This window comes from Haliotis rubra, unplaced genomic scaffold (assembly GCF_003918875.1).
Source record: "Haliotis rubra isolate DU_JTF1 unplaced genomic scaffold, ASM391887v1 Scf85, whole genome shotgun sequence".
In the NCBI taxonomy this organism is placed as follows: Eukaryota; Metazoa; Mollusca; class Gastropoda; order Lepetellida; family Haliotidae; genus Haliotis; species Haliotis rubra.
Genome location: NW_025767579.1, coordinates 1,080,482 through 1,094,230, shown reverse-complemented (window position 1 = coordinate 1,094,230; position 13,749 = coordinate 1,080,482). Strand labels below are relative to the sequence as shown.

The window sequence follows — 13,749 nt, the reverse complement described above, 5'->3', positions numbered from 1 at the left end:
TGGCTCTTACTAACATGATTAGAAATAATGGAAGTTACACATTTGCTGACATTAGGCAGATGTTTTGAATTCCGGGAATGAGTAGAAACTGAAAACTGTAACACCATGAAATGGAAACGCTATATATCAAGATAACCCTGTCAACAACTGCAGGAAGAGAATTGGTAGATAATTGGATAAAGACAAATGCAATTGCGCTTTCCTCCTACAGCAGTGCTCAGTTTTATTGGCAAGGCGGCTATGAACTTTCTTATTCAATTTCTTCAAAGTCTACACTCTGTGACATTTATCAGATTCATGGACACATTATTGTCAGTGGATTAAATATACTGGTTGGTTCAAAGGGTTGCAGGTCACCTTGCATTGTAACTAAGATATATTTCTTATGAATAGCCAAAGAATACGTATAGTTTTCAATAATCCTGACACAGGCTTCACATATGAAATTGAAAAAGGTGTGTAGCATAGATACAAGATACAAGATATTTATTGCCAAATTTTCCATGTAGAAACAGTGACAATAATCTATAAACTACACCTAAACTACATACAGTGTTCACTAATGGTGTTTCAAAGTAACAGGACATTGGGTCCTGTAAGTTTCAGATGTCTGTCTCACCCATTGAAAATTCAAAGGACCCATAGAATAAAATTAAAGACACATTTCAGATTTTACATTTCCTATAATTGGCATTGAAATTATTAACAAACATAAGATTTATAAACAGGAAACAAGAGTTACATGCCACATATAACAACTTCAGTCAAAGTCATTGTGAAACATACAGTCACACACTGGGGCCGGTGGGTTGTAGACTTCTATCAGACCGTTGGCAAATCTGCCGGATTTGTCAGAGGGTCAGACGCTATTCGTGAACACTGTACATATAATTAACATCTTACCAAACATGGATGCAACCTTATCTGAAACTTTTACTTGACTGAAAGTGATAATGAGGAGCTGTTTGAGAGGCATTCTGGAAGTTGTAAGTAATGGGAGTCTTTATGGATGATTTACTTCTTTATTGTACAATTGTGATGTTTCAGTATAGATACTTATATCATTTCAAGCATAAAGACTTCATTCCTGATAATGAGGAGGACTCCATTAAACACCTGACATTCTTCTACTAGTCCTCGGCATACCTTTAAGTTTATACAAACTGACTCAGACTAGTGGTGGTTCACATCCCTGCCAAGTGTAATAACCAAAAAGTTTTGTGTTCAATTATCCTTTTTGGAATGTATACGGGTGAGGATACTGGTAATAAGCTCGGTGATATAATACTGTTCCCATGTTTTGATTCTATTCAGAACCCCATCTGTTTGATGCAAGCATTGTATGTCACTGACAGTAGTAATGTTACACATTAAACTGGTGTGTTGAGTAGCCAGCCTATGTATGAGTCAGTGGGACCATGCTCACATATATGTGTACTTGTGGGTATCCACATGGATCGGCAGATCAACTTCCAGAGGAGAGTGTTGTTGTGGGCAGAGACACCTAAAGAAGCCTTGCTTGAGGTACCTCCTTGCTCTTGCTCCTAACCATTTGTTGTATGCCTCCGAGGAATAACTGCATTTGGCAATACATTTGGTAGCAGTTTCAACTTTTCGACTGTAATAGAAGGTATGTCTGCTCTTTCCTAACTTAAGCAAAATTCAAATGATTTATCCTTCTCAAAAGAATACTTCAGTCATAGGCTTGAAGAGTGCATTGTGAAACTGTGATTTTCGGTGTTATGAAACAATGGCAAAGAGTGGTGTTTAACATGGTGTTCATCCTGAGATCCTGGAGGCTTTCTTCCATTGTATTTTAATGTAGGGACCCTCAAATCTTTACTTTCTGACAAGGATAAGTTCATTTTATACCTAATTTTGAACAAGTAAAAAGATGGTAACACCATGCTTTAAAAAGGTGCTGATACATGGATTTGTACGAAAATTTAAATCAGTTATCAACTGACTGTCAAGAGAAGAGTAAGATGAGATACCTACCGTACATAATAAATCATGATGCTCGTTATGATGGAATTCCTCATTGAACACAAGAAAATTTCATTGACATGCCATAAGAGATATTCTGGTCAGTGAGCCAAGTCCATAACTAGTTCTGAAGGGTCCCAGTTGGCATACTATTTAAGACGAGCAAGTTTAATAGTTTTTTCATCCTTCCTCGTCTTTACTACCGCCCAATGAGTCAGCCCTCCTAGCACCAAAGGCCTCTCCAAGTGCATGTGTGATGGCCTACAGCCATGCTAACCTAGATAAGATCCAATCTCCCAAGTGATGAGAGATGCAGGCTGTTTAGTAAAAGACATGTCTATTCTTCCTGGAGCACCATTGTGGAGGTGCTTCTGCTGCATTCACACCTAGCTGCCATATGTCCTAAGGTGATGGTCTTGATGGGCTGCTTCAAGTACTGCTGGCATTTGGTACAAGGATACCTCTAGATTGCTACTATCAAGTGGTACTTGCCATGTTGTTTGACTGTGGGTTATGTATGTTTACATATGTCCTGCACATGAGGTGTATTGAGTTCTCACAGGGGTATATGTGGGATAAGTGATGTGTTTATTATGTGGTATGAGGATATACAAACAGTCATTTGGGAAATGATGTGATATGTATAGTAAAATGAGAGCATCTCTTGGGGACTCAGAGCATGACATATTGGGGAGTGTGTTGTCTGGTGATGCTTTTCTTGGTTTGATTTTCTTGATTTGCACAGTGCACTGGTTTACAGTTAGTGTTCCCAATATGGTCTGCACATTCCTGACTTTAGGCCAGACCAATTTTATTTCTTGGTTTACAGATTTTTGTCCTCAGAAAACCTAAAGGCAGGAGGGAAAAAAAATATAAATAAAATCACCAGTCAAAGTAATATTCCTTCTAAATACTTGAAGTATTTTACTTTTGGCAATTTATGAAGTGTATATGGGGCAAAAAACAATCTAGTGCCATTTTCTTGTAAGTTTACATTTTTGGCCCACAAAAACATTAGGATTTTTATTTTTTGAGCGGGGAAAATTAATTTATATTTTTTTTCTTATTTTTGAAAAAATACGACAAGCAGATCCGTAAAACAAGAAATATAATTGGTTTGGCCTTATGAGCATGTGTTTATGAATTCCTGTCAAATCGTGATGCAACCATGTTTGCATAAAGGCGATTGTACCTTGCCCTCAGACTCAGACCAATCACAAACACATGCAAAGGCATGTCAGTTTCCACCTGAACAATTCTACTGAAACATATAGTACAAATTGAAATTGCAGCCGACATACTTTTGTCACTGATGCACAGTTCTGAGATTTTGTGTTCTTCACATTTGATCAAAGCGCTATATTCCTAGTTTGCAAAACTGCATATAGGATTGGTTTCTAAATTTGCCTTTCCTTTTGTTAGCAGCATAACCAACAATGAGCTCACCAATGAAAGAAGTAAACACACATTTAGCATAATTTGTTTTAAGTAACCAAAAACCCATTCTAATAAGCAGTATGTTCTTGTTTGAAAATCTGAAAGATAAAACCACAACACAAACTTACTGTCTTGTTTTCATATGAGAACCTGGATATCTGAATAGTTTAAATTGTGATGCTGACGTGGTATATCTACACTGAAAAGGTCTTATCACCATCTTCAGGCTTGATGAAGATATTTATGGATGTTTGAAAATTTTATCATGGAAGCAATGATAAGCATGATCTAAGACAGATTCCAATAGTAGGGATAAGATGGCAATTGCAAAATAATAAGGTCACACTGATTTGCTAACCATGTTTAAAATGTGTAGCCAAGGCCAGTGTGGTGTGGTAGATCATGTTAACTTTCTTACCTCTGCTGTCAGTTTTATGATGAGGAAATGATAACTTAGCCTTCCTCTTTAATCTCACAGCGAGCTTTCTTCTGAAGTCAGGATGGGTCGTCTTAATATCAACGCCAAACATCTATACTAAATAAAACATTAGGGAACATGCAGAAATTAGCAGATATTTTTATGAACTTGTTTGCTTGGTTTTCATGATCCTAAACTTTTGTGGTTGTGTAAGTTTGTTTAAAGTTATGGTAACTATCATGATCATATTCTGTAGTAGCACTTGAGAAACAGAAAAGAATTATTTGAAAATGTCTTTCTTCCTGAACTTGTGCCTATGTAAGTAATATCTAACAAGCATGCTAGGATGAAAGAGATGAGGTGAGGTGAAATTGGGTTTAACGTCGTGCTTGAGAATATTTCGCTCATATGACGACGTGCATGCGTGTGTATGTGTAGGTGCGGCTGCTTGTACTAGCCCAGACTGAAGCTGGTTTTATAGTGCTAGCTCACTGAGATACCATGCCACAGTGAAGCATGAATACCCGACTCAGACACATTATACTGACTCTGAGCCGACCAGTCCTTGTTGTACCCATTAATACCGAGCGCCAGGCATGGACCAACAAGTACCATATTTTAACGTCTTTTGGTATGACGCGGTCGGGGATCGAACCCGCGACCTTCCGCTCTCCGGGCGGACGCTCTAACCACTTCACCACGGAGGCGGTCCTAGGATGAAAGAGGGTAAGAGTGGGTAGGTAGACACTTGTGTGAAGACTGGAGGCTGTGTTGGGGATAGTCTGTCTCACAGTCCCTGAACCATATCATTTTCCCTATAGCCTTGCCTTCCCTGCAATGCTAAACCTCTAAATAAGCAAGTCTATTTCCCCAGGCTCTGGTCACCCCAGGGCTCCTTTTCAATTTGAATGGGTCTATTTGTTACAGTCAAAATTATATATATTCAGGGACTAGTCTAGGGGAGTAAGCAAGATGATATGAATGAGGAAATGAGAGAGAGAGTCTTCTTGGTGAGGTTCTTCATGATGATCCTGAAGATGGAGGTGAGGGAAGACAGGCGAATGTGGGACGGAAGATGGATGAGAGTGGGAAGGAAAACTGGCAGAGTTTCTAGATTTGTGAGAATGTAATAAGTGAGGGAGTATTGATGGTGTTAAGAGGAAAGTGATGGCAGGGTGTCCAGAAGAGTGAAAATGTAATAAGTGATGGAGGATGGATGGTGTTCAGATGGAACTGATGGCAAGGTGTCCAGAAGAGTGAAACTGTAATAGGTGAACCAAGATAGATGGTCTCGGGATGGAATTGATGGTTCTAGAAGAATGAAAATGTAATAGTCTAGGGAAGTAGGATGGCATGGTGTCTAGAATTACAATGAAGAACCTGGTTAATATGTGGATGAGGTTGAGGTTTGCTTGGTTGTTGTGTAATGCCGCACTCAGCAATATCCCAGCATATGGTGGCGGTCTGTAAATAATTGAGTCTTGACCAGACAATCCAGTGATCAACAGCTTGAACATCGATCTACACATTTATGATACAATGACATGTATCAGCCAAGTCATAGCGAGTCTGACCCCCCGATCCCGTTAGTTGCCTCTTACCTTTGACTGGTGATATTAGACGAAAATTTGAAAATATTTCTGTATTGATATGTGCAACACTAGATACAATCTGTGCGGTAAACCTACATTAACTGGCAGCATTTACAACAGCTGGCATGTTGACATCGGTTGGAGTACACAGTTATGACTCAAGCATGCAATATACCATATATACAATGTTCTCAACAAGCTCTGTTACTGAGACTTCGATCCCAGTTGTGTGTCTGCCCGCTTTGATGTAATTATCCTGCACACAGTAGCCCAGTCTCATTAGATTGGATGAGACTATTTGCAGGGCATATCATTGTCTCATACTTTCAGAAGTCTGATACTTTCATTACAGATATATATGCACTGGCAATTATCAATTTGAGAGTTAGGATTGTGTTGTATATCATCAGATGGTAAAGGGACCTATATTGAATCTTTTCACCCGATAACTGATCATTCTGAGAATAGGCTAATGGGTAAATTGGTGTTGGATTTTATCATTTCACAACAGAGACCCATAACGTATTGGAATGTCAAACTGAAATATTTGGAAGGTATTCCATGTGAAGAGTAATGCATCTGGTAAAGGATACACCCATGGGTGAATTGTTATTGCTCATGTGTTTAATGTCAAATGAATGCTGCATGTCTTTGTCATTTCCTACTTTCGGGGCAGTGGGGTAGGCTAGTGGTTAAAGAATCCACTCGTCACATGAAGACCCGGGTTCGATTCCCCACATGGGTATAATGTGCGAAGCCCATTTCTGGGGTCCCCGCCTTGATATTGCTGGAATATTGCTAAAAGCGGCATAAAACAATACTCATTCACTCATTACCTACTTTCAACATTTGCCTCAGATCGAGTACCTGTAGGTTCAGAGGCTATAGGGGGCGGTGGGGAAGCCTAGTGGTTAAGGCGTTTGCTCGACACGCTGAAGACCTGGGTTCGATTCCCCACATGGGCACATTGTGTGAAGCCCATTTTGGTGTCCCTCCGTGATATTGCCGGAATATTGCTGAAAGCGGCGTAAAACTAAACTCACTCACACACTCACTCAGAGGCTAAAGGAGGAGGATGTATAAATAAAACTATACATGATGAAATGGCCTTCACATTCCCTTTCTCTGACATTTAACCTATTTGGGGTGTTTACCACCACAACATGAAGCCATGGAAACTCACGGTTAATTTATCACATGTGATTGTTCCGTTTGGAATGCAATTTTTGTCTATTTGTGTGAAATTACATGGTAGATGGATGGTGCTCTGTGGTATTATGCAAATACACTTGCACACCACCTGATTGTTTTGTTTGAACCCATCGGGAGACAGGTATGTATTTGGATGTCCACACACGCAGTGATGTACAAGGCTGGAGTGAGCTGGTCACATGCTGTGTGTTTGGACAGTTATTGGGACAGAGATGAGCAAGTCAGTTGGTCTGGAGCCAGGTTAGCTCACTGGTAGCGATCTGAAGTAACTTATTTCCACTTCACTGGACAGTATTTTGCTGGTGATTTCATGCAGGTGTGAGTGTGAAAAGACAGTTTTGAAAGCCCTCTCCACATCGCTGTATCACACGTAACACAGCTGACCTCACCAGTGAAAAGGATAGGGACAGTTATTTTGAATATAAATCCATGACAGACGTTATTATGCCTGGTCGGATTGTGCTGGAACTTTACTTTGTGAAAATGTATGGACTTTTGTAGAAAGGATACATGATGCAGGTGGTTTGCTTTGACATTCATTGCTGTGGATTATTTTTAGAAATTTGAAATAAATGAGTGGATAGAACAGCGCTGCGGATGCACTAATGTGGTTGCTGGGACAGTGGAAGGATGCTCCCCAATAATTGGTTTAGGAAACAGACTATAGTTCTTCTGGCGGGGCTTACACTGTGCTGTGAATTATTCCTGAGGTATGCACTGCCTTGAGTGACACAGAGAAACAGAATCTGCCGACTACCAGAGGAGTAAAGCAGCACATCCACGCAGGAAGCTTCTGTCAGAATGCCCCCCTCCCCGTGCGTTTGGTTGGGTAGTAGCTTCCTCCCATCATCCACACACCGTAGTCCTGTATCTGTGTCTGTAAGTGACTACTACTACGCTGCCACCATTCATGAGGCGATGTGCATCCCACTTCTGACACCAGTTGGGGAACTGTCCTATATCCTTCAATTACACAGAGAAGGCAGGCAGTAATATAGGAACTAAAGGCATTTATCTTTGTGAGACTATTTGACTGCACAATGAGCTATGATCACAGACAGTGAAGGATTACTGGCCAGTCACATCGAGGGATTTCTTAGTAAAGTGAGTATGGTGTATTACTGTTTTAATGGCCCTCTGGGGTGTCTCAAGCTATGAATGACTTGATGATCGCAAGTCAACAATTTAGGCTACCAGGGATTATGATGAGCCTGTGTTAGTATTTGCATTGATCTGAATCTTTGTTTATGCTTTGAAGTTCTGTTTCTTCCCGCTAAGTGTACCGGTTTCAGACTTGAATCTTTAAGCGGGAGAGCCGAGGGAGAGACAATCACAGAGATAAGCCGAGAGATTTCACCCTTGACCTTTCAAACTGCTGTAATGACTTTACCAGATCAAATGTTACATCTGCTTATGAAATTAAATCTTTCAGTTATCTTGAGTTTAAAATCCATTTGCTGATTTTAAGGAATAATGTTAGATTTGATGAAATGGGTATTACTGTTTTAACACTTGTCAATATAACTGAACATTCTGGGTGCATTCTTGAAACTGTTTGTCACTTTACTGTTACCTTTACCATCCTCTTTACCATCCTAAGGGCTTCTGTATATTTTGCAGGGGCGGTGGGGTAGCCTAATGGTTAAAGCATCGGCTCGACATGCTGACGACCCGGGTTCGAATCCCCAAATGGGCACAATGTGTGAAGCCCATTTATGGTGTCCCCTGCCGCGATATTGCTGGAATATTGCTACAAGCGGCATAAAACCCAACTCACTCACTCACTGTGTTCTAGCGTAACCTTGTAGATTTGAACTATTAATGCTGTGACATTTTGTATTCAACATCTGATCTCCACATTTGAAAGGGACATATATATATAGTTGCACTGGCAGTGTAATTTGGAAATACATTATGTTCTGAGTTTATGAGGCACATGTGTGTTCTGACTTCAGCATCAGGCATTTAGTTGTCTTATATCCGGGTTCATCTCCCCCCACCCAGCTTCTGATATTTACAGCTGATGCAAGTTGTCAAAGTAAAACAGAATGTAAATATCCAGTCATTGGGGTGGGGTGGGTGGATTTGGTTAAATGTGATGAAGTATGTTCTGGTATACTTTAAATGTATCAGAGATCTCGTAAGTGCAGTCAGTGAGTTCTGGTATGACAATCTTCTCTTGATGAAAAAAGCTGCATGTTTTTGTTTATATATTTTTAAATGAAACTCCACGCAGGATGTTGGTTCCCTTTATTGGGTTTCCTTCGACAAATATTTCAGAAATTTTATAGAATTTGCATGAAACCCCATAGGAAGGCAGTTAGACAGGTGCTTCGATCCAGTGCATTCAGCATACTGAGGAAATGTCAACATGTTTTTGTCATTGTGAGTAAACTTGTTTGTTTATAAACTAAGGATAGAATGTATGTATCAGGATATGAAAGATTCCTCAGGATATAAAGGATGTGTTCTAAATTTGAATAACTGATTAAACTATTTCTTAGTTGAAATTGTGTTTAAACTGATTTTCTCCCCAAATTACCAGTGCAGTTGCACTGTGTTGTCGCCTCACTTCTCAGTATTGGGTAAAGGATGTGTTTCTTTAATGCCAAATCTTTGTCATTATCATGACATTGTACTGGTTTAATACTTAGATACTGTAGCAGGGGTTCAGGCTTCGAAATAGTTACAACAATTCTAACAATTGTTATCCCTAAAACGTTTATAATTGATCTCAGGACCTGTGAAAACAAATGGAGGAATTGGAATGTATGACTTTCGAAACTGACTCCACCCATTAGAAGGCAGTGGTAGTTTGTAATGAGACATAAGGAAGGGCTGTGCTGAAAAAGGTTATGGGCATTTTGAGGCAGCAAGGGCGAAACAGATTCCTGCAGTTCCGTCTTGTAACCATGCCCTCTGATGCACAGGGAGGAAATGTAAGTAATGATGTTTATGGTATATATGATATCCTGTGTGTTTGGGCTCCATCAGTCATGGCAGTTTGTATGAATGTTTTTGTGTTCACCTTTCCTTGCTTCCTATGTTATATCAGTGGTTACAGGAAGAGGTGTGAATATGAATGTAGACGGTGAAGATAAGCAGGGATATTTCTGTTTTCACACCACTGAGTATGGTTTGATAATCCTTGCAGGTTTTGCACAGCCTGTGGTTATGCATTAAAGTAGGGTTGTCTGCTGAAGGAAAACAGTGTCCTGCTGTGTCGAGTGTTTAAATGGCTTTATGTTGTTTAAGAAGAGCTTTTGATAAACAGTAAAACTTTTAAAAAGGGGTTGTATTTGGAGTTTGTCACATTCCTGAAAAGGAATTATCTTCCATTTTGAAAAGAAATCTTACTTGTGTTTTGTGTATGTTTTCAAGTATAGAATCTCAAACATCTGTGATGTTTTGATGTTTAACTACCATCATAACACACTGAAGCACATTTCCAAGTGTACAAACAACAATGCATGATATGCTGCTTGCCTGAGCACGACACTTTCTCTTGACACATGAGTCAGTGATCACAATCAACAGTTTGCTTGCATCAACAACAGTATGAATTACAAGCAATGGAGAATTAAATTTGTATGTTTATTTCGTTTTGTTTATTATCGCCAACTCTTGTATTCATGAAGGATTAATGTAAAAATTACAGTGTTGGAAAATACCTATACTGATAGTGCTCAAAATGACCATACTTATTAGTTAAACTATTAATGGAACGTCACAGTGAGGTCCAGTGACTTAAATGTTAAAGATCGGTGCAGTACGTACTGGTTAATATCATGTAACTTTTTCTCAGGACTGACTTTGATATCAAAGATTGTGTCTCATACATTTCTCAGACAATCGGTGCACATGCTGTTGATCACTGGATTGTCTGGTCCAGACTCAATTATTTACAAACAGCCTCCATATTGCTGGAATATTGCTGAATCAGGCCTACCAAAGAAAACTTTCCCACTGTGCAGAAAAACATAGAAAAGCCCACATTAATCGTGGAAATAGCAACATAAACACATTACCTCGCTACTGAAACAGTAAAAACTGCAACGAAAAACTATGAAACTGCAACATTTTCATAGTTTTCATAGTTATCAGCGAACTTTGACCTCTACTGCGCATGCGCATTATGATCCGGGCTTCTTTCCAATTTCCGAGCAACCGTGAACCGCCTCGCGTAAAAAAAGTATTAAATATATCGAAATAATTGCTGTCAATTGTTTCATACGAATGGAAAGTAAACTAAACAAGTGTGCACACAAGTATCATGATGATATATGCCAAATTACACAACAGAAATACTTAAAAAGGAATGTAACTTTTGTCCAAGCTGGAAAATGTCAACATGCAGTCGAGACTTCCTCTTCCATGTGCGCATGCGCAAAATCGAAGTTGCGGGCTCCTCGTTTTATGATGCAGTGTTAGCGATTTAAAGTTGCCGTTTTCACTGTTTCAGTAGCAAGGTATTATGTTTATGTTGCTATTTCCATGATTAATGTGGGCTTTTCTGCGTTTTTCTGCACAGTGGGAAAGTTTTCTTTGGTAGGCCTGTGAGTGTGGCGTAAAAACTAAACTCACTCACTCACTCACGTGGGAGAGTTGTTTCCCCTGGTCCTGCCAGGAACTGCTGATTATGAGTTTAAAATTTGGCAATGATTATGATCTTCGGTTTATCAACATGTGGGTTCCACCAAGATGGTACCACATCAGACTTGCCCTATTTGTGACCTTTCCTTCCTACATTAAGCTGCTGTATTGATGTAACTGAAATAACATTCAGTGCAGCATAATACCTATCTACCTCACTCAGATCACAACATGTTATTCCATGTTTACCTACATATTCATGATTGCTGTCATTGGTTAAACAGAAATGATCAGTAACATGTCAACAAATGTATTTATTAAGACAGTTTTGTACACAGGATTTGGAGTGGAGTGTTTGCGTTGTACATATCTTGAATGTTGTGACAGATGAATATTGAATGCTGGAAGTGTTTGAGTGGGATATATATACATAGACGACTACACCCTTACGAAGGTATTGATTTCTAGCCTCTGTATCAATAAGGAACTGTAGCTACACCACATCTAAATCACTCCTGGCAAAATATCGAATTTTGCAGTATAAATCTGTAGATTTGGGAAATGTATTTTCTTGATAAATTGCAGCTGTTGGATATACTCTTATTGATTCTGATGGTTGGTTATAAGATGAGAGAATTTACTTGGTCTTTCAACCCTGCTTTATCACTACACTTCTGGGCTGTAATCATAAAATATTACTTGGATATTTTTGCTTTAGTTCTTCAGTAATCAGTGATATTACTGTGTGGTGGTTTAAAAAATGGGTCACTTCTTGGGTTTGGTTCAGTATGAGTGTTTGAGTACAGCTTTTGATTATAGCAATTTCAATGTCGAATGGGAAATTACTGTATACATTTAGGACTTCAAGGATGAATAATCACAAAGTTCAAAGGGTACACTTTCAGATGTCTAAAGCTTGACTCATGCGACCTGTGAAATGGCTGACTTGACAATATAGTTTAGTAATATAATTTGAAACAAAAACAGTATTCCTGCATCATCCTTCATTGTACAATTTATGCTCAGTGAATCGGGCGTAGTATTCTATTATTCTGTCCCTGCATGTTTATAGGCTGTGGGGCTGGTGGCATAGTTGTGAGAGTATTTGCTTATCAAGCCAAAGGCCTGGGTTTGATGCCTCACATTGGTACAATTTGCAAAAACTGTTTGCCTGTCCACTGATGTGATATGCCTGGACTATTGCTGAAAATTGGTGTAAAATCATTCCTTCCTGACATGTGAACTGGGAGGGGAGAAATGCTCAGAGAGGAGTTTGTAGATTGTACATGGTATGGGTGGGTATTGCAAAGAATTTTCATATTGTGATATATTGCGATGCGAAAGCATGTATTCCGATATGTATCGCAATATATTGCAGGACGTTAATGCTTGATTTATAAAGCAAAAACACAACAAAATCACTATGCCTGATTAAGCTTAAATAAAAACTACTTTACCATTGCATATTCTACATACAGCGTTACTCTTACCAATAGTTCCATCTACCGTGAACTTTTTCAACCCGAAATGCTGCCTTACCGATGCCTTTGCCCTAGTAATTGGCACCACAATAAATTGTTCGTTGTTGGGAGTCACCAGTTTACAACACACGCATGGCTTCCGGTAAAAAAACGGAAACATCCGAAGATTTTCGAGTGTTACCAAGTTTTCCAAATGCATGTCAAAATACCGGTTTTCGATCAACGTATCGCAATACGTATCGTTTTCATGTCTGAACCGGTATATACCGGTAAAACGGTTATATTGCGCAGCCCTTGTACATGGTAAGGCCACCCCTTCACTTACAGATGTCACACATGAAGAACAATTCTTTATGTCAGGAAAAATTGGCAAAATATTTACATTTTTTCTTTGTAGCAGAGATATTACTTCAACCAGGAATACCAGAATTTGGCAAGGCAACTAGAGCGATAGTCCATGACAAGCAATATTCTGAAAGGGTGAAAATGATATTTTGTTCACTGTCACTAGCCAAGGAATATAATGTACTGAGTTCCCTCTCCTTCAGGTGTTAGTCCACTAGGTAATGACACTTTCAGTCATGGTCTTTTGATGGAAGTGGGGCGGTGGGGTAGTCTAGTGGTTAAAGCGTTGGCTCGTCACGCCAAAGACCCGGGTTTGATTCCCCACATGGGCACAATGTGTGAAGCCCATTTCTGGTGTCCCCCGCCGTGATATTGCTGGAATAATGCTAAAAGCGGCGTAAAACTAAACTCAGTCAGTCAGTTTGATGACCAACTATGTTATTTTACCAGAGAAATCAAGAAATACTGCAGTCAATATTTCCTTGAACTGTAACAGTGTTCATGTATGGATTGTTGTAGTAAATATGTACAGCTAACAAATACAGGATGATTATCAGTATGATGAAGTGTAATAACACTCCCTGGCTTAGTTTATCTTCTCCAGCAATTCAAGCAGCTATGATTTTTCACAGTTTGGTGCCATCCTTCATCACCTGTTTGCTAAGTTGTCTGAGCTGCTGGTCTC

At 39.3% G+C, this 13,749-nt stretch overlaps 1 protein-coding gene across 7 annotated transcripts in view; it reads left to right on the top strand.

Moving 5' to 3' along the window:
• The window catches only part of LOC124262711 (serine/arginine repetitive matrix protein 2-like), a 116,068-nt gene that overhangs the window by 27,248 nt on the left and 75,071 nt on the right, over positions 1-13,749 (top strand). The window contains exon 1 of one of the 7 annotated variants that reach the window (XM_046697237.1): positions 7,159-7,749. The exons of 5 other annotated variants lie outside the window; for them this stretch is intronic. The gene's annotated coding sequence lies outside the window, so the exon portion shown is untranslated. Of the gene's footprint in view, positions 1-7,158; positions 7,750-13,749 lie in introns of those variants that run through there. One more of the 7 variants, XM_046697244.1, reaches the window with a different exon arrangement.